At 35.8% G+C, this 22,551-nt stretch overlaps 1 protein-coding gene across 3 annotated transcripts in view; it reads left to right on the top strand.

Annotated features, from left to right (window-relative positions):
* Positions 1 to 22,551, top strand: part of INPP4B (inositol polyphosphate-4-phosphatase, type II, 105kDa) — an 825,859-nt gene that overhangs the window by 387,853 nt on the left and 415,455 nt on the right. For all 3 annotated transcript variants that reach the window (XM_011955816.1, XM_011955817.1, XM_011955818.1), the window contains one exon: positions 1,237 to 1,300. The gene's annotated coding sequence lies outside the window, so the exon portion shown is untranslated. The remainder of the gene's footprint in view (positions 1 to 1,236; positions 1,301 to 22,551) is intronic.

Raw genomic sequence — 22,551 nt, 5'->3', positions numbered from 1 at the left:
ATGTATCAGTCTGCTATCATGCTGCTAATAAAGACATACCTGAGACTGGGTAATTTATAAAGGAAAGAGGTTTAATTGAGTCACAGTTCTGCAGGACTGGGGAGGCCTCAAGAAACTTACAATTATGATGGAAGGGGAAGCAAGCATGTCCTTCACATGGTGGCAGCAAGTAGAAATGCAGAGCAAAAGGGGGAAAATCCCCTTATAAAACCATAAGATCTTGTGAGAACTCACTCACTATCACGAGAACAGCAGCACTGGGTAACCACCCCCATGATTCAATTACCTCCCACCAGGTCCCTCCCACAACATGTGGAGATTATGGGAACTACAATTCATGATGAGTTTTGGATGGGGACACAGCCAAACCATATCATCTAAGATACAGAAAAGCTGTATAATCATAGTCATGCTTTCTTATAGTGAAAGTATACAAATTAAGAACAGCAAAGAGAAAAGGTTCATGGTGCAAAGTCCAGGAACAAACTCCCAGGTATCCTCTCCCAGTGGAGTCACATGGAGATGTGATTAAAGCTACCAGCAAAATGATATGTAACCCATGAAGTGTGGTAAACCAGAGAAGCTCAGTTAAGCTTTGGTTTCTAGAGTTCTATTAGATATCACTCACATAAGCATGCAGCACTGGATGATTCAGACACCAGACCCCCTTCCCACAAGCAAAAATAAATGTTCACCATAAATCACATTTTAGAATAAATTTATCTGATCCAACTGAAACAGCATAGCCTAAGGCCTCATGCATGCAAAACACTCTTACCAGGTAGACTTGTCCAGGAGTTCAGAGGTTATCTCCCAGAAGCTAACTGAAGGCCAGACCTGAAGATTCACCTTTCTTTGTGCTGGGCAGAGTTTGAGTAACTCAGGCCTGCTGAGTTAACCCTTTCTTGCTGAGTAGTTATGAGGAATAAATGAGTTAATCCATGTAACTTAAAATAGTGCCTGGCATAGGATAGTACTTGGCACACTTAAGCAGCAAATAAGGATCAGCTATAATTTATTCTAGAGGAGCTCTACGGGCTGAATAAAGCTGACTAATTTGGGATAGAAATAAGAAATAGCTATGTTCCATGAATCTTGTGATGATGATAACTCCCCAAGTTTGAATGACGGGTACTATAAGCATATATATTAAACACTCTACCTATGGGTGCTTTAGTAAGAAGATTTCCAGTAAACACTAAATCCTGACTTTTTTTTTCCTTTTGTTTTTTGCAGAGCCTTGAAACCAGCAAAACAATAATCGAAGAGCAATTCTGTCAAGGAAAACACCATAAATCAGGTACAAGAGTCATTCTTAACATATAACATTAACACATTATATTCATTTCAACTGATGATTAATTCAAACTTATTAACCAAATATTTTACAATAATGCCAGTTAGGTGTTTTAGCATATGTGTGACTGCATGTTATAGATGAGTGGCCACAGTTTTATAGATAAATTAATTTCTATAAATACATTAAACTAATTTTGAGGTAGGCCAGGCCTACTATAGGCAGAAATATGAAGAAATTAAAAAAATATATATTATTACTTATCAAATCAATACATATACACTAAAGTTTTGTTATTTGGGAAACACTCATCTGTAAGGCGATTTTCTAGAATTGGACAAATCAGGCAGTACTTACATTCCAGCAGAGGAGATTCAGTAGATATCAATATATAAGTAAAAGTGGTGGTAAGTGCTATAATGTAAAATAACAGAATTCTATGGGATAAAATATTGGGAAACGAATAAAGAATTTACTGTGGATTGGGTAGACAGAGGCTGTTTCTCTGGAAGATGACATTTAAACTGAGACCTAAAATATGAGAATAAAGAGCCCCAGGTAGATGGAACAGCATGGAATAAAGAAAATAAATGAAGAAAAAAAAGAAAACAATTAAGAAGAATAGTGCGGCTACAGTAAAGTCACAGAAGGGAAGACAGATATAAATGAAGCTGGGCTGAAAATAAGATGAAAAGCCCAGCCCCACAGGTCCTTAATATCCATCATAAGATGCCTTTGGACTTGCTCTGCTTGCATTTCTGTGTGATATCATTTGGTTTTCTCTCCTGGTTCCCTGGATATAGATGCTTTCGAATCTGTCACCTGACCTCACCTTACCCCAACGCGTGTGTGTGTGTGTGTGTGTGTTTGTACTGTTATTTAACTTAATATTTCCTGAAGTCATTTCCAGGATTATATTGGGAAGTCTTTCAAAAGTTTAGCTCTTGGGAATATGCATTTTAAGAGGTTTCTTTTGTACCTGAGACTGGCCTGCTTTTAGGGAACTTGACCTATTTTATGGCTATGTACATTAAAGTGTGTTAGATAATTTTCTAGAATCTAGATAATGCAAGCCAGAAAAAATCTGTGTGCTTCATTGGTTTATTTCTTTTCCAGCTGAAGATTTTTCTTGACCTTAATTATATGGTTAATTGCCTCAAATCCTGATTATACTTTACATGTGAAAATATATCCTCAGGTGTCAAGAACAACTGGAGTAAAAGCTTCCTAAATAATTTTCAACATTAGCATTAGTAATATTGGTTCTCTTAAACCAAACAGAGAACATCTACACAAATAACTGTTTGCATCTCAGTTAATCTGAATCATATTTCTTTTCTTTGAAAATGCTTATTCTCTTTGATTTATAAAGTTTTATAATGCAGGCTTCTGAAAAAGTCCTAAAGTAAAGCAAATGACTTGGGGTAATGCCTACTTTAGTACTTTAAAGAATGATTTGATCTTTAAGAAATAGCTATGTTCCATGAATCTTACTCTGTCACTCACGGTCTCACTCTTGTCACTTAGGCTGGATTGCAGTGGCGCAGTCATGGGTCACTGAAGCTTTCACCTCCCAGGATCAGCTGATCTTTCCACCTCAGCCTCTCTCAGTAGCTGGGACTACAGGCATGCACCACCATGCCGTGTAATTTTTTTGTAGAGATGGGGTTTTGGCATGTTTCCATTCTTGTCTTGAACCCCTGAGTTCAAGTGATCAGCCCATCTTGGCCTGCCAAAGTGCTGGGATTATTGGTGTTAGCTATCATGCCGGGCCAATGATTTGATTTTATATAAAATGTGGAGATTTTGTCTTTGCAACACTAAAAGTCTGAAAAATCCAGAGTGGATTTATGCTTATTCTAGCAGAGAAATTTTCAGCATATGTGTTAGAAAGAGCATCGACTTTTTTAGACCAATTCAGCATCTTCCAATTAAGTTGACTGTTATTAAAAACTGAGACAAACATCACAGAATTTCCTAGGATTTCATAACTTAAAGACAAAATGGCTTGTTTCATTCCAGAAAGACAAGAGACAGCTGCTTTTTAATTACTACTCTTGCCATTTGCTTTCTACTAGAGATGTGTCTCAAACATGGAATCTAATTAGAAATCTTAATTGAAAATGGATTCTTAAAAAAAGAAAAGAAAGAAAATAGACCAACATTGAAGCATAAATGTAGGAGGAAAAACATCATATCCAGCCGGATTGAATAATCACCCATCTGAAAATTAGTTGGCCTCTGGGGAGCATGTTTTTGACACCAAACTGAACTTTACTGTTTCCTTTTTCAGGAGGAATTTTCCAAACCAAATGAGGAGTCTTGTAATCTGTAAATTATAGTTTTTAGAGATTATGTTTTTCTCAGGATAAAAGCAATGGTTGTGAATTTTGAAGCCTGGGTTAAATCCCAGCTGCTTTACTTGTTTCTGGTGTGACCCTGGACAAATGTTGTAACTATTCTTAATCTCAGTTAACTCTTCTCTAAAATGGGATTTGCAAATTCTGTTTTTCAACACTGTTTCTGTCTTGTTGCTCTCTTAACTGACACATTAACTGGTATATAGTAGCCTATCTAGATGTAGTAAGTTCTAGAAAGGAAGGGAAGGAAGTTTAAAAAGCAAGGAGGCTAACTTTAAGAACATATATCTAAGACAATATTGCAAATACAAAACATTGAGAAAGTGCTTATTGATTTTGTACACTGGAGGCAAAGACTTAAAGGCACATTCATTTATCCTTTTATTAAAACTATTTTTCCTTGCAGATGTTCTAGATTCTGCTATTCAGATTTAAACTCCAGTTAGAGGCATAGTAACATATAATTTCTGAGTTACAGCACTTTGCATGCTGCTAAGCTTGATAGATGCTCAATTAATATTTGATTGATTGAGTGAAGCTATGAACTAACAGTGCTAGGATGCAAACAGCCCAAATTGTCCTATTCTCTGGTTTACAAACGTCGTATCTAACATCTAGAGTAAGAGAAATTACACTTCTCTGTGACTTTTTTCATTCATTCATAGTAGAGATTCTAGTCAGACCGAATAATCACCCATCTGAAAATGTACTGCTTCTGCGTGTACTGCTACCATCAGATTGGCCAGTTTGCTATTATTTATGTATATTCCACATTACTGCATTTTTGTCTTTACTCACATTTTTTAATATCTTCTATTATCAATATTCTCTTCTCTATTTTTCTTTCCCATTCTTCCTCCTTTCTTCTTCATTTCATTCTTCCTCCTCTTCCTTCCTTTTATTGACCCTCATGTTTTTGATGCAAAAATTTATTAAATTCTTATAAAAATAATTGTCTCCATGAAACTGTCCTAGATATTTCCTGAGATAATGATCTTATCACCTTTGTTTTGTTTTCATTTGTTTGTTTTCAGGCACTGTCCTTTGATCCGTATCTGTGAAAACTGAGCCTGAAATACAGCCAGTGGAAGTCAAGTCACATAATATGTTAACGCCTCTTTCCTTCTATCCTCTACTCTACCCTTAACCTTTACTAACAAACAAACAAAAAGAAAAACACCAAGGGAGTGTCCCACTGGCAAAGCTTGCAGCTTCCTTCCACACTGCTTTCTAGGTTACTGGTGGGATGAATTTAGGCCATGATCACCAGGCTGCAGCCATATCAGTTGTCTGAGTCAGGTTGGCTTTTTGAATGAGTCCTTAATTTGTATTGCTGTTTTCCTCAAAGTCAGGAGCCAGGCTCTGCAGCACAGTGAGCTAGGTGTCTTAATTCCCAGGACACCTGCCTGCATCAGTTTCCTTGTGGACTTAACTTATTTTGAGTATTTCGCCCTGATTTATGACTTGGATATATACATGATGCTGAGAACTGCTCCTCCACAGAAGCCTGTTCTACCATTTTTCTATCAGCCACACCAAACCCAAGGGAGCTTCTTTTTTATCGATGTGTATTCAGATCAAATTGAAGCATATCAATTAAATCGTGGCAACTGTTGGCTCCTTTGTAGATGAGTGAATATTTCTGTCCCAGTTTTATCCTTCTTACTGCCTTGTCAAAGGGATTTCTGTTTGCTACTTTTTTTATTCCTGCAATTCTTTTCATTGATTTCACATTTGTTATTATCAAAGGTTTCAAATTGTTCCTCTCTTAGGCCATTTCCCACTCTCCTGCCCATATTAATAATAAATATAATTAAAATAAATAATACCATAATATTTAATGACCCCTTCTAAAATACTTTTTATTTTTATTCACTGTTTAAAAATTTACATACAGTAAAATTTTCACCTTTGGCACACAGTTCTTTGAGTTTTGACAAATGCACACATTTGTGCAGCCACCACCACAATCAAGGCACAGAACACTTAATGTTATCACATAAAACTTCCCTCTTCCTGTTTATTTATGGTCAAATTCTTTTGCTTACTTACTGGACTTTTTCTATACCTTTAATTCTGTCTTTTATATTTATGCCATTAAAATAGAATTATACGGTACACAGCCTTTTGAGCTGGCCACCTTTTACTTACCATATTGTGCTTGACATTCACCCATTTGTCTCTTTATTCCTTTTTATTTTATTTTACAGGTTTATTACTATGTAATTGTCCTTTTACTATTTGAAGATCTTTGGGGTTATTTTGGATTTTTAGTTATTTTTTAAAAACCACTAAAAGCGTCTGCATCCAGGTTTTTGAGTAATCAAAGATTTCATTTCTCTTGACTAAACACCTAGAAGTTAGATTGCTGAGTCATATTGTAGATGTGTATTTAATTTTATAAGAAACTACCAGACTGGGGCAGGTATGGTAGCTCACGCCCGGAATCCTGGCACTTTTGGAGGCCAAGGTGGGAGGATCGCTTGAGCTCAGAAGTTTGAGACCAGCCTGGTTAACATAGTGAAACACTGTCTTTAAAAAACAAAAACTAAAACTAAAAAAGAGCTACCAGATATTTTCCCAAAGTAACTATACTATTTTGTGTTCCCACTTGCAGTGTGTGAGAGATCTAGTTGGTTAACACCCTTACCAGAGATTGGTATTGTCGGTCTTCTAGAATGATTTATAGTTATTCTAATATGTATGTAGTGATAGTTCTCTGTGATTTTAATTTGTATATTCTTAATAACTAATGACACAACATTTTTTCCATGTGCTTATTTACCATTAATATATCTTACATGTTTTATTTGGTGTAGTGTCTATTTAAATTATCTGTCCATTGTTTTTTAGTGAATATTTTTGTTTTTTATAGAGTTCTAAAAGGTCACTAAATATTCCAAATTGAAATTCCTGATCGCATATAAGTTTTGCAGATATTTTTTCCAATATTTAGCTTGTCTTTTCATTTTCTCAACAGCGTATTTCACAGAGTGGAAGTTTTTAACTTCCATAAAGTCAACTTTACAAATGATTTTCTTTTATGGATTATATTATGTTTTGTGTTATATTAACAAATCTTCACCAAGGTCTATAGGATTTTCTCCTATATTTTTCTATATAAGCTTTATAGTTTTAGGTTTTGTATTCAGATTATTAATAGTGAGTTAATTGTATAAGGTCTGAAATGTGTTCTCTTTTTTGTTTCTTTGCACGTAGGTATTCAATTGTTACACTATTTATTTAAATAATTATTTTTTCTATCCATTGACTTGCCTTTGAATCTGTAAAAAAATAATTGATTATGTAAGCATGTATTGTCTCTGTCTTATTATTCTGTAACCATTCTTCTTCCAAGGTCTTGTTATTTTTTAAATTAAGTAGTTTGAGTTCTTTGATTTCATTCTGCTTTCTCAAAACTTTGCTATTCATTGTTTGCCTTTTCATATGTAGTTTAGAATTAGCTTTTTCTTGATATCTACTAATATTCTTGCTTGGATTTTGATTTATTTATATTCAATCATCTATAGATCCATTTGGGCAAAACTGAACTTTTACCAATGATGAGTCTTCTAATCCATGAGCACAGTCTATCTATCTATTTAAATAGATCTTATTTATTTCTTTCATCAATATTTATAGATTATAGCACACAGATTCTATATAAATAACAAAACTGAATGAAGTTTTATATTCTTTATATTTTATATTCTATATGAAGAACATAAAGAACAAAACTGGAGGAATCACATTACCTGACTTCAAATTACATTACAAGGCTATAGTAATATAACAGCTATAGTAATATAAAGGCTATAGTAAAATACAGCATGGTACTGGCATAAAAACAGACACATAAACCAATGAAACAGAATAGAGAGCCCAAGAACAAAGCCACACACCTACAGTGAACTCAGTTTTGACAAATGTGTCAAGAACATACACTGTGGAAAAGACAGTACTTTCAATAAATGAGGCTGGAAAAACTGTATATTCATAAGCAGAAGAATGAAGCTAGATACCTATCTGTCACCATATACAAATAAAAATGAATTAGAGATTTACATCTAAGACCTCAAACTATGAAACTACTATAAGAAAACATTGGGACTCTGCAGGACATTGGTCTGGGCAATATTTCTTGAGCAGTACTCCACAAGCATAGACAACCAAAGCAAAAATGAACAAATGGGATCACATCAAGTTAAAAAGCTTCTGTGCAGCAATGGAAACAGTCTACAATATGAAGAGACAATTCACAGAATGGGAGAAAATATTTGCATACCGCCTATCAGACAAGGGGTTAATAATCAGAATACATAAGGATCTGAAATAACTCTATAGAAAAAAATCTAATAATCCTATCAAAAATGGGCTAAATATTTGAATAGACATTTCTCAAAAGAAGACACACAAATAGCAAACAAGTATATGAAAAGGTGCTCAACATCACTTATCATAAGAGAAATGCAAACCAAAACTGCAATGATATATCATTTCACTGCAGTTAAAATGCTTTTTATCCAAAAGACAGGAAATAACGAATGCTGGCCAGAATGTGGAGAAAGGGAACCCCCATACACTGCTGGAGGAAATGTAAGCTAGTACAATCACTATGAAAGACAGTTTGGTGTTTCCTTGTTTCCTCAAAAGACTAAAAATATAGCTACCATATGATCCAGGAATCTCACTGCTAGGTATATACCCACAAGAAAGAAAAACAGTATATAGAAGAGATATCTGCATTGCCATGTTTGTTGTAGCACTGGTTACAATAGTTGGAAGCATCCTAAGTGTCCATAAACAGATGAATGGATAAAGAAAATGTGGTACATATACACAGTGGAATACTCTTCAGCCATAAAAAAAGAATGAGATCCACTCATTCACAACAACATGGATAGAACTGGAGATAATTATGTTAAGTGAAATCAGGCAACCTCAGAAAGACAAATATCATATGTTCTCCCTTATTTGTGTGATCTAAAAATCAAAACAATTGAACTCATGGACTTAGAAGGTAGAAGTATGATTATCAGTAAGCTAGGAATAGTAGTATCCTTAGGGGCAGGTGAGGATGGTTAATGTTTATAAAAATAATTGGAAAGAATGAATAAGACCTACTATTTGATAGTATAATAGAGTGACTATGGTTGATAATAACTTAATTGTATACATTAAAATAACTAAAATAGTGTAATTGAATTATTTGTAACACAAAGGATAATTGATTGAGGGGATGGATGTCACATTCATCATGATATGATTATTTCACATCATGAAATAATGAGGTTTTGATACCTTATAAACATTTATACCTACAATGTACCCATAAAAATTTTAAATACAAAATTGTTTAAACGGCATATTCACAGAATTGTATGTGAAAACATCACTATAATCAATATTGGAACATTTTTATTTTTTCAAAAAGAAACCTTATGCCCCTAAAGCCATCACCTCAATTTTGCTCCGACTTCCCCAGCTCTAGTAACCACTAATCTACCTTTTGTCCCTATAGATTTGTCTTCTCTGAACATTTTACATGAATAGAATTATACAGTATATGATTCTTTCACATAGTATAATGTTTTCAACATTCATCAACATTTGCAGGATATATCAGTACTTCATTCTCCCCCTCCTACTTTTGTTTTGGTATAATTGAAAATTAAAATAGTATATAATAAACTCATCTATTTCTAACTTTCTTTTCTAGAAAATTTTGGAATTTCTATGTAAACAGTCATGTTGTCTGCAAACAGTGATGGCTTTATTTTTTGCTTTTCAATCTATATGTCTTTTTTTTTTCTTTTGCTACCCTTATTGCATAGGCATCATACCTCCGATGTACACAGGAGAGATTAAAGTGAACATCCTTGTCTTATTCTCATTTTTATGGGCAAAGAATCAAGGATTTTATCATTCACTATGCCTATTATCTGATTAAGGATCTGGCCTGTCAGTTTTCTTTGTAGCTTTTAACTACGAATTCAATTTCTATGAAAGGTGTAGAATTATTCAGGTTACTTATTTCTTCTTGAATGAAATTTGGTTATGTCATTTAAGTAATTGGTCAATTTTGTCTGTTTTTTTTTGTTTACCTTCATAGTATCAGAGTATTTCCTTATCATATTAATGTTTATGGTCTATATGATTATTGGGGTAACCTACCCCTGATAGTCAATGTGGGTCCTTTTCTATTTTCCCTAAGTGTTGGCTGGTCTGAGAGATAAAGGGAAAGAGTACAAAAGAGAGAAATTTTAAAGCTGGGTGTCCAGGGGAGACATCACATGTTGGCAGGTTCCATGATGCCCCCTGAGCTGTAAAACCAGCAAGTTTTTATTAGTGATTTTCAAAAGGGAAGAGAGTATATGAATAAGGTGTGGGTCACAGAGATCGCATGATTTAAGGGCAATAAAAGATCACAAGGCAGGAGGTCAGGGTGAGATCACAATGTCAGGGCGAGACTAGAATCACTAATGAACTTCCCTGTCCAGCTGTGTATGCGTTGTCATTGATAAACAAGGTTCAAGAGCAGAGAACCAGTCTGACTAGAATTTACTAGGCTGGAATTTACTAATCTTAGCAAGCCTGGGGTCACTGCAGGAGACTAGGGCGTGTTTCATCCCTATCTATATCTGTATAAGACAGACACCCCCAGAGCTGCCATTTCAGAGGCCTCCTCTGGGAATGCATTCTTTTCCCAGAGCTGTTAATTGTTAAAATTCCTTACTGGGGAAAGAATTCAGCAATACTTCTTTTACCCGTTTTCAGTAATAAGAGAAATATGGCTCTGTCTTGCCCGGCCCACAGGCAGCCAGACTTTAAGGTTATCTCCCTTGTTCCCTGAAAATCGCCATTATCCTGTTCTTAAGGTGCCCAGATTTCATACTGTTCAAACACACATGCTATACAAACAATTTGTACAGTTAACGCAATCATCACAGGGTCCTGAGGCAACATTCATCCTCAGCTTATGAAGATGTTGGGATTAAGAGATTAAAGTAAAGGCAGGCATAGGAAATCACAAGAGTATTGATTGGGGAAGTGGTAAGTGTCCATGAAATCTTCATAATTTATGCTCAGAGATTGCAGTAAAGACAGGCGTAAGACATTGTAAAAGTATTAATTGGGGGAACTAATAAATGTCCATGAAATCTTCACAATTTATGTTCTTCTGCCATGGCTTCAGCTGGTCCCTCCATTCGGGGTCCCTGACTTCACGCAACATTGATATCCTCTCTTCCATTCCCAATACTGGTAATTTATATATTTTCTGCTTTCTTTGTCATTCCAGGTAGAGGTTTATCAATTAACCTTTTCAAACAATTAATTGTTGATTTCATAGATTTTCTCTATTTTAAATTTTCAAAGCTTAGCTCATTTATTTGAAACTTCTTTTCTAATGTAAGCACTCTATATTTTTCTATGAGCACCATGTTAGCTGCATCCAACAATCTGATATACGAGTGTGTTTCCCAGTTACCAAATGTTTGTATTTTCCAGGTATTTTTTGTTATTGAATTCTAATTAAATACCATTGTGGTTTAAAAACATTATATGATTTCAATTTTTTATTATTTTATGGTTCATGTCAAAGAATGGGGACTGTTCTTTGATCAAAACCATGAGAAAACAAAGAAGGAAAATGAAAAATTCACCGTATTAAGGTTAACTTCTCCAAATTTTAACTCCTTTCAACAATTTTCCTGTTTAACTTATTTTTTTAGAGTCTTTAGGTAGCTTGCTTAGTGTATTTACTCTTAGTCAGTGTGAGGTATAGCTTTTAGCTGCCCTGATGCATCTTGGCTAGAAATAAAACAATTAACAACTTTGCATGTATGAATTCTCTCCAAAATTAGATATTACCATTTTCCCAATTTATTGTAAGGGGACTAAGGAACAGTATGGCTAAATAAATTGCCCAAAGTCCCAGAGTAAATGAAAAGGCCTAGGCAGTTTGGATCCATAATTGGTCCCAACCACTTTGCTGTACCTCTCTCATTTTGAATTACTATAATGATAAATGCCATGTGACATGACAGGGATCCAGATGAGCACTGCAGACTAACACAGTGTTAATGAATACAGGAAAGACACCGAAACAATATAAAACAGTGATTCAAAAACAAACATATTAACTTGCCTAGAGAAGGGAATAAAACCTGTCAAGAAATTATCAGAGTAGTTCATGAATGGGGAAAGAAGCAGTGGGTTTTAAGTGGTAAAAACATTCAGGGGTTAGGAGGGTGCATAGGGAAGTGTGCAGAAATGAGTTTTATGTTAGTTAGGCTAATTACAAATTGAAAGCCAGTACTCTGGCAAGGGCAGAATGTGAAAGAAAACATTTCTATTTACAACAATAAACTGTATATAGTAGGTGCTCAATACATTCATATGACATGAATTAATCATGATATTTCCTCCCTTCTGACATGTAGGGTCAAAATAATCCTAAAAGCTAGTGATCTTTTACTTGAGATTAAGAAGATGGGGAAGGAAGAAGGATCGTCTACACATGTTTTTTTTTTTTTTTTCAGTGTTCAGTGACATAAATCATATCATACTTTTACATAAAATTTGAGCTCATATCCTTCTACTAACTCAGTGGCAAGCCTTCATATACCCCAGTTCATCACAGAGGATTAACCCATGTTTCACAGGGCATTTTTTAAATTAGTCCACGATTTCCTCTAGTCCCATGAGTTGCTCAGAGAAATGCTGAATGAATTTGCAGGTGGAACAATGGCCTGGAACTTCATTGTTTGCACAATTTCTTCTTGTAGATATTCCACCCAGTTCGAGTTTAGCAGTTAAATTTTTATTTTTCATTTTTTCTCTATTACTGTAGAGCAGTTTTATTGAATAAATATTTTAAGGTAGACTGCGTGATTGTGTACATATTGGACAGTAAGGAAACTGCTTGTAGTAAAAGAATTAAGATGCATTATGTGTGTGCAGTAGGCAATAGGGAAAGAGAAAACTTAGTTATGTCATATTATATTCTTTGCAGATAACCTCAGGCACTGGAGAGCTAAAGTGAAATTATAATAATCACATATATATATTTATTCTTGCCTGCCATCATAAAAAGCAGAAGATAAAATTTTAATTGAATTCATTATCTGTCTTACTTCGAAATGTTAAATTTCAAAATAAAATGAGTAATCCATCATCAGAAACTATAGATAATTTAGTCAATACTAATTTGAACCTGAAATGTATCATCATAAGGAATTCAGTCAGCCCTAGGAATTAATAATGTGTGATGATGTCTGTATTAGAAATGTCCTGAGGATACAATCGAAGCTTCAGTTTTGGTTTTGCTTTAGCACATGTATTTAACTAATCTTGGGTATGTGTGTGGCTGTGTGCATAAGGATTTTGAAACATCTGACATTGCTGAGGCCACACTTCTTTAGATTCCTCTACTTTGGTATATGCGAAAAAAGAATCTCCAGTCAAATTATAATTTGCTTTATGTATTTCTGCTTCCTGAGATAGGATACTAGAAGTCACTGCATTTGGAATTTTCAGTTTGTTTGAAGAAAAGTATCAGAAAAAATCCTGTCACCTTAAGTGTGGACAATGCATTATTTTCCTTTACTTAGATTTCCAGAAGATGTCAGAGAAAGGCACTGAAAAATCCTTATCCATCCAGCAAACTGTTATATAACTCTCGTGTTCTTTAAAAAACAAACAAACAAACAAACAAACAAAAAACCTTTGCTGTGTGATAGCAATTTTATCTTTTCAAGTATTTGGAGTTCAAGGCTTCACAAGATTTTGGTAAACAGGCAAAGTCCAATGTGTCAGGTGGAGTATTTATAGAAGAAAAAGTTTCCATGAAGTTTCAGTCTTTTCTAGAACATCCAGTGAAAGTTTCTATCCTTTTGATGACATGTGAGAAGCAACCAAGTGTGTCACACACTGAAGAGCAGAGTAAAAAGCTCACATCAAAACAAAAGGCCTCTTTAATCCCCATGTGGCCGCTAGTCAGCTGGATATATGAAAAACTCTTCAGATTTGTCTCTGAGCCTTGGTGTTCCCATCACTTAAATGAGATGACTACCAGTTTCTTTATACCTCTTCAATTCTATGTTCTCTTGAAATATTTTACCCCTGTATTTTAAAGATTTAGCCAAGCCCTTTCAAAGAGCAGATGGAGATTCCATCAAGCATGTGTTTCTATCTTCACTTTGTAATTCTTCAGGATGCTTTACCTTTAGCTGAATGACACAGAACAAAATTTAACGAGTCAGATGGCTGACTCACTGCATTCCCAAAGTGGGTCCATGTGTTCCCCTTCAGGACATCAGGTCATTGTTGGAAACTATTCAAATTCTGGTTCAGATCTGATACTATTTGAGTTGTCACAATTAAGGGTGCCTCGTCGATGAGTTCATGTACTTTGCAGGGACATGGATGAAGCTGGAAACCATCATTCTGAGCAAATTATCACAAAGATGAAAAACCAAACACTGCATGTTCTTACTCATAGGTGGGAACTGAACAATGAAATCACTTGGACACAGGGTGGGGAACATCACACACAGGGCCTGTCGGCACATGGGGGGTCGGGGGAGGCATAGCATTAGGAGAAATTCCTAATGTAAATGATGAGTTGATGGGTGCAGCAAACCAACATGGCACATGTATACCTATGTATGAAACCTGCACGTTGTGCTCATGTACCCTAGAACTTAAAAGTATAATAAAAAAGGGTGCCTTGTCACAGAGATAGACAGAGCACCCCCCTTTACTTCATATACATTACTCTTATCCTGATTTGAAATGAGTGAATAACAGAACTGATCTCTGATTTACAATGAATCAAAAGCACAGTGCTTCTGTTTGTTCAGCTGAGGTCTCTGCCTTGCTGCTTTGTGTGCTATCCTTTTAACTGTCACTATTTTGCTAGTTCCAGTGATCATGGATTACTCATTGTGATTTGGAATAGTTTCTTGACTGGGATTGTGATCTCCAAAAGGCCATCCTATAATTTAAAAAAGCAATAAAAGAAACTATTATCTCTTTGTTAAGTAACCAGAATGCTGGGTCTGGATAACGGGATGTATCCAATCATTAGAAACTATTTTCAGGCCATGTGCGGTGGCTCACGCCTGCAACCTTAGCACTTTGGGAGGCTGAGGCAGGCAGATCACTTGAAGTCAGGAGTTTGAGACCAGCCTGGCCAACATGTTGAAACCCCGTATCTACCAAAAATACAAAAAATTAACTAGGCGTGGTTTTGCCTGTAATCCCAGCTACTCAGGAGGCTGAAGCAGGAGAATTGCTTGAATCCAGGAGGTAGAGATTGCAGTGAGCCAGGATCGTGCCACTGCACTCTAACCTGGGCGATAGAGTGAGACTCCATCTCAAACAACAACAACAGCAGCAACAAAAAAGGAAACTATGTTCAAACATCAATGATTTTGAATCTTTATTCTTGATTTTTTTTATTCTGGCTTATCCACTGGAAGTATATTTGCATCAAGAACAAGTAAAAGAACCAGAGATGAGTATGTCACAAACACACAGGATACTATAAATAAGATCATAAATACACTAGTTGTGTTTAGATTTTCACTTTTCTATCTATAGGTTGTAGTATTTGGATATTAAATGTTATATTGATAGGTTATACTTTTTTTGGGGGGGGGAGTTATTTTTAAGAATTAAGAATAATATAATTAAAAACAGAAAATATAAGATAAATGTCTTCTAGTCCTTCCTTCATTGTTTCTATCCCTCTGCCCTAATTTCTTTCTCAAGAAATAATAGAAGTTTGAAAAATTTTGTGTGTGAAAAGAAGGAGAAAGGACTCTAGTATTGGAGACTCCAGTTCACATCTATGTTTCTTCAATTAGTAAGTGGATCCTGGAATAAATTGCTTTTTAATCTTTAGCTTTGTATCTGGAAAGCTGAAGTTACATGATAAATTTGTTATGAAGATTAATTTAATGCATATAGAATGATAGCATACAGCATGGCATATAAACATCCTCAGAAAATCATGGCTACTGTTGACTAAAATGAATTTCACAAACAACAGTAAAAATAGAACTCTGTGGAGATTATGGATGGATATTAGTAGCACCTCTTCTGATTCGGTATTTCCAAGGAAGAAAGGGAAGTGTGATGTTCTAGTCAATGGTATTTTATAGAATTTGTTCTCTCTCTGGTCTCTCTCTCCCTCTGCATGCTTCTATGTGTCACATTAGTTTGAACTGCAGTATGTCCTAAAACCCACATTGCTTATAGTGAATTGTTAAATTCTAGATGATCTCGCTTTGATGACATTAAGACACTAGTTATTATTGTGAGCTGTGCTCTAACTGTCCTTGCCAACCTCCAACACATTTCTAAGTCTGGCATACCATGAAGTGGCTCTGTTTAGTCCCAGAGGTACTTTGGTCTGTCCTTGCCAGGGGCTGAGGGGGATGCCAAGAATTGGGCAGCAGAGCTGAGGCTGGGGAGAGCAAAGATGAAAGGGAGTGAGAGCTGGAGACAGAATCTAGGCTGGGTCAGGGCTGCTCTATGGTAAGAGTCCATCACAAAGAGGTCAACTTCTTATAGGGGATGAGAGGGAAGGTGAGTGTCCAGCACCAGGAAGAGAGAACTGAGATTATGAGACCCTGGGCAGCCTGGAAGTACTGATGGTACGACATGAACCAATTGCTGGAGAGACTGAAGCCCAGGCTAGAATCCAGGACAGCTCCAGGCCACAGTCTGGAAAGTCTGGTTAAGTAAACATGGGTCTGTAGCCCACATTGACTTTTTATCTGGCAGAATTCCCTATTCATCCCTTTCGATTTATGAGCCTAGAATCTGAGTGGTCTTCTATGCCTTAATGTGGTGCTTGTCAAGCTTAAGTGTGCATAAGAATCACCTTTGCCAAAATGTACTTCCTTTTTTTTTGAGACAGAGTCTTGCTCTGTCGCCAGTCTGGAGTGCAGTGGCACAATCTCGCCTCACTGCAACCTGCTTCCCAGGTTCAAGTGATTCTCCTGCTTCAGCCTCCCGAGTAATTGGGATTACAGTCACGTGCCACCACACCCAGCTAATTTTTGTATTTTTAATAGAAACGGGGTTTCACCATGTTGGCCAGGATGGTCTCAATCTCTTGACCTCCTGATCCACCTGCCTCAACCTCCCAAAGTGCTGGGATTACAGGCGTGAGCCACTGAACCTAGCCTAAAATGTACATTCTAATGTGGTAAGTCTAGAGTATGGCTCAAGGTTCTGCACTTCTAATAAGCTTCTGTGTAATACAGATGCTGCTTGTCCAGGGACCATATTTTAAGTGTCAATACCCTTACAGACTGTTACTGTTTGGTCTTGCTAGATCCATGGGTCTTCTCTGTCTGTTTGATGTCAGTGTTGCTTCCTCGTGGTAAAGAGGAGAACATCATTAACTAGTTGCAATGCTAGTCTGCAGCCGAACTGGTTGCCTTCAAGATATTTTATCATACTGGAGCCCTGACAACTCTCATCTTTATTCTTATTGTGACAAAGCAGGTCCTCACTGAATTTAATATTGCTAGCAAAACCATACTGACATCCTGGAGAATTCAATTGTCTCCTGATGCGATTGGTTTTCCTGGGCAGAAACATTTCCCCATGCATGCATGCACATCCATTGCCCTGACGGGAGTTATCTTCTGCCTGGTCAGGGGTCTCCGTGAGAAGCCAGGCATGCCTTTAACCTTTAAATACATGCTTGATTATTTTATCAGGTAAAATACAGAATTTGCCAATGTATGCAATTTTCCACAAAGAGAACTTTCTCCTGAAACTTTATGTATTTATGTATTTCTGTATTGTTATTTTTGGATGATGTTAAATCAAGATACATTCCTGTCACTGGGCACAGGGGCCTGGTTGCAAAATTCTGAATATAGTTGTCCTACAACGATGGTAGCCTTCAAAGAAGTTTTCCTTGTTCCCAATGAGAGGAAAAGAACAGAAAAGTCGGAGGCAAATCCCCATCTGGATTGTATTTCTGGTTTTACCTTTTCTTGACATTATTTAGCATTTGGCTGATCCTTACTTAACCAGACTTTCTAGGTGTGATCCTGTCCATTCACACTCTATCTTGCAAATTCCAGGTGTGCAGATGGTTTTTAAGCGATTTGACAGTGTGAAATATATCTAGATTACTAGGATGAATTCCTGGCTTCAGAAATGTTGCGACATTGTTGTGATGTGAACAAGTTTAATGCTTCACTGTTGAAAGGCTATGTCATCAGCATAACTGAGACTTGCTCACTGGTGTTTTTTTTTTTTTGGAGATGGATGGGAAATAATTGATTCAGCAGTTTATATCTAAGCACTGTTTGGAAACCAAATCAAGAGCCATAGGTGTGTAGCATCATCAAGCATCCATTGCTCCCTGCCTGGACATCAGCCATCACAGGCCACGAAACCTGTTTAACCAGAGGTCCATTCAGCACCCAAGAATATAGCTAATCATGTGATGCCTCACATCCCTGTCATCCTGAGGTACCACCTACACCACAGGCACTTTCTCTCATTTATCTTTCCCTATTGTATTATCCCCTTTTGCTACGGACTTAGTTGGCCATGACTGTCTTCTACCGATCATCTCACTTTTAAAATATGACATAATGTTCATGGAGTCTTCTGTTTCTATGAAAAACAGTCTCTTTCACCTTCCACTTCTTTGGGGAATGTTTTCTTTCTTTCTTTGTCTTAATAGAAACCTGGCTTTATTCTCATAAGGACTGCTTCCTTGCTGCCTCCTCTCATGTAGACAGGCCACACATCAGAGAGCCCAGAGGCAGGGTTACCATTTTCCTAGTACCACAAGATGCCCTTTAAGTTGTAATAATCTCATTTACAATTACAGATGCCTGGCTATATATATCTTCACTCCTATTTATTATGCTTATTGTTCAAACTCCTGGTCCTCCAGACTTTTCTACTAGGCACACAGTCTTTCCCTAGTCCTCAGGCCCGGACTGTGATCCTTCAGGGTGATTTCAGTTTTCGTGCAAGTTACTCATCTAACACCCTTGATGCATAGTTTCTTCGTGCAAGTTACTCATCTAACACCCTTGATGCATAGTTTCTTTGTCTTGCTGGCTCTAGAGACTAACACCACCACTCCATTTCAGCCACTTATTTCCTCTGTGCCTATACCCTGAACTTCTCACTTCTCATCCCTTAGACCTGAATACTTCTCTCATCTCCCAATATATTAAACATATTACATCTTTCTTTTTTAATGGCTTCTGAATCCAGCCTTGGTCACATTGTGAATAATACATTCTGTGCTTCACTTTTTTCTCACTGCACTAGCAGGCAAAATCCCAACACTATGGCCACTATACTGCCATTCTTCTCCAGGTTGCTGAGCACTGCTGGAGAAAGCCTCTCAGCTAGTCAGACTGAGGTCCCCACAAATCTGTGGTCTCCAAGTTCCACCAGATCCATACAACTTCCTTGACACATGCTTGCATGTTTCCTCAACCAATGCTCATGGAAACCAGCTCAAAACTCTGTTTTTCTTCTCAAAGCTCGTACCGCACTGCTTCAGAATTTCCTTTCAACACATGACTCTGCCTCTTTTTAGTTCAATTCATAATGAGTATTTAAAACATAACAGATATAAAGAAAAACATTTTTTCTATTACCCATTTTAAGAAATACAACTTTCGTGATACAGTTGAAGAATACTTGTTCCCCTCCCTGATCACGTTAATCATGTACCTTTCCTTAATTTCTTTGTAATGTATCTCTTGTGTATGTACCCTTAAGCAATATATTAGGTTGGTGCAATATATGATTTTTAGTGGGAGAAATATCAATTGCTTTTGCACCAAGCTGTAGAACCAAAGAGTATCGTTTTACAGGGTTTAACAATGTCTGTAAATACCATCCTCTCTCTCTCTCTGTCTGCCTTCCTGCCACTCACTACTTCTCTTTTCTCAGTATTTTGTGAAGTTTATCTATGTTGCTTCATAAAATGAAGAGCTCCTCATTTTCTCTACTACAAAGAATGAATAAATCACAATATAGTATCTACCTTCTTGTTGATGGACAATTAGCTTGTTTTCAATATTTTATTAGAACTTGATTTGCTATAAACATTCTCCTAATTATCTTTTGATATGCATTTGTAAGAGTTTATCTACATTATATGCTTAGAAGTAAAATTACTTTTTAACTTTACTGGATATCACCAAATTATTTTTCATTGTGGTTGGAGTACCTGCAGTTTATAAAAGTTTATATTACTCTAAATCTTCATCAATATTTGAGGTTTTGAAACTAAAATATTTACTTATTGATGGTTATATTTTATATATAATTTGGTTTTAGTTTACATTTCCCTGATACTAGTGAAGTTGATAATCATTTAATATGTTTCTGGGTAATTTGTGTTTAATATATTTGAATTACTTGTTTATATATTTTGATAGTTTTTTCCTATTGTTTTTACTTTTTTATTGATTTGCTCACATGATTAATATATTCTGGAAACTTAATCTTCATCAGCTATGTTTATGACACAGATTATTTTCTTTATCCTGCTTATTTTAGAGTTAATTTGCATTTTTTGTAGTTATGAAGTAAAAGATCATTGATTTGAGACCTTGTTTTCTGATATAAACATTTAATACAATAAATTTTCCTCCAATCATATTTTGATATGTAGTATAGTGATTTTATTTTGATACAAGTAAATGCCAATGTTTTTTGTGACTTTTTGCTTTATCAATTACTTGAAAATATATTGTTTAATTTTCAAATATTTTGAAATTGTTAGTAATTTCTAGCTGAATCTTCTTGTGGTCAGAAAATGCACTTGTTATGATTTCATTTATTTTAAATTTGTTAAGGTTTCTTTTATGAGTCAGGATAGAAGCTATCTTAGTGAATATTCCATAAGCACTTTGAAAAAATATGTATTCTATTGTTAGGCAAAGCATTTTATAAGTGTCAATTAGGTCAAGTTGTTGGTAGTGTTGTCTAAGTATTTTATATCCTCATTGGTTTTCTGTTTACTCTGACAATTAGAGGAACGTTTTTGTCCTCAGGTATTGTGAATTTGTCTATTTTACTTCTGTCAGTTTTTGCTTTGTCTATTTTCAAATTTTTAAGTACATTCACATTTAAGATCATTATGTCTTCTTGATGAATTAACCATTTTATAATTATATAACGTAATGTGCATGTTAATATTCCTTAATGTGAAATCTATTTCGTTTGACATTGATGTAGCCACACCAATTTTCTGATGACTAGCATTTGCATCATATATATTGTTCTATCTCTTTGTTTCTAACCTGTCTATGTAATTATATTTAAATATAACACTTTTTTTTTTTTTTTTTTTGAGACAAAGTCTCACTCTGTCACCCAGGCTGGAGTGCAGTGGACGGATCTCAGCTCACTGCAAACTCCGCCTCCCAGGTTCATGCCATTCTCCTGCCTCAGCCTCCCGAGTAGCTGGGACTACAGGCGCCCGCCACTATGCCCGGCTAATTTTTTGTATTTTTTTAGTAGAGATGGGGTTTCACTGTGTTAGCCATGATGGTCTCGATCTCCTGACCTCGTGATCCTCCCACCTTGGACTCCCAAAGTGCCGAGATTACAGGCGTGAGCCACAGCGCCCAACCAATATGATACGTATTTTAAATGCATAGTCAGCTTTGCTTTTCTTATCCAAGCTGGCAATCTCTATCTTTTAATTGGTGTGTGTATGCGTGTGTGTGTTATATGTGTGCTGGGGGAAGCTGTTTGCATTAAATATAATTATTGATATGGTTGGATTAAAAATCATTTTGATAGTTACTTTCTATTTATTACATCTGTTACTCTTTTCCCCTGCTTTTAGATGAGGTGCATATTTTTTGTTACTGTTTCATCTCCACTATGTATTTATCAGGTATATTTATTTGAAGAAATTATTAGTGGTTACTATAGGGATTACTATATACAGTTTAATTAATCACAGTCTACCTTCAAATATTTTAGTTGTATAATTGTATACTACACTTTTAGTATAAGAACTATACTCTATCTATACTTTCAATTTCTTCCTTTCATCGTTTTTGCTATTGATGTTTCATATCATCCTTTTATATATACTATAATCACATAATGCTCTGCTACTATTTTTACACTAGACAAATGGTTGGAAAACTCTGGCCTGTAGGCCAAATCCAGAATACCAATTACTTTTGGAAATAAAGTTTATTGTAACACAATTATGTCTATTTATTTATATATTATCAATTATTGCTTTCACATTATGATAGCAGAATTGAATGGTTGTGACAGAGGCTATATGGCCCACAGAATCCAAAATATTTATGCCGTGGTCCCTAACAGAAATCTGCCAACCTCTGCCTCAGACAATTGTCTTTAGTAATCACTAAAAGCAAGAAAAGATGAAATTGACACTTACTTTCCTTTATATTACTTATGATACTGCTCATTTACTTTACAGATTCAAGCATCTCTCTGTTGTTATGCTCTCTATGTTATATCGTGAAAAGCCATCTTAACGTTTCTTGCAATGCAGGTCAGCTGATAATGAATTTGTCAGTTTTGTTTATCTGGATAAAAGCTTTCATTTTTCCTTAATTTTAAAAATTATTTTTACTTTGTATAGAATTCTGAGTTGACATGTTGTCTTTCAGAACATTAAAGATGTTAATTCATTAACTTTTGAAATAGTTTTTAATAAAAATTCCACTGTATTTCTTACCTTGTTACTTTATATGTAATTTGCTTGTTTGCTGTAGCTGCCTTCAAAAGTTTCTCAACTAGGCCGGGCGCGGTGGCTCAAACCTGTAATCCCAGCACTTTGGGAGGCCGAGATGGGCGGATCACGAGGTCAGGAGATCGAGACCATCC

Source organism: Colobus angolensis, unplaced genomic scaffold (assembly GCF_000951035.1).
Source record: "Colobus angolensis palliatus isolate OR3802 unplaced genomic scaffold, Cang.pa_1.0 Scaffold400, whole genome shotgun sequence".
Lineage (NCBI taxonomy): Eukaryota > Metazoa > Chordata > Mammalia > Primates > Cercopithecidae > Colobus > Colobus angolensis.
The sequence above is the reverse complement of the archived record's forward strand: the minus strand, read 5'-3'. Positions and strand labels throughout refer to the sequence as shown.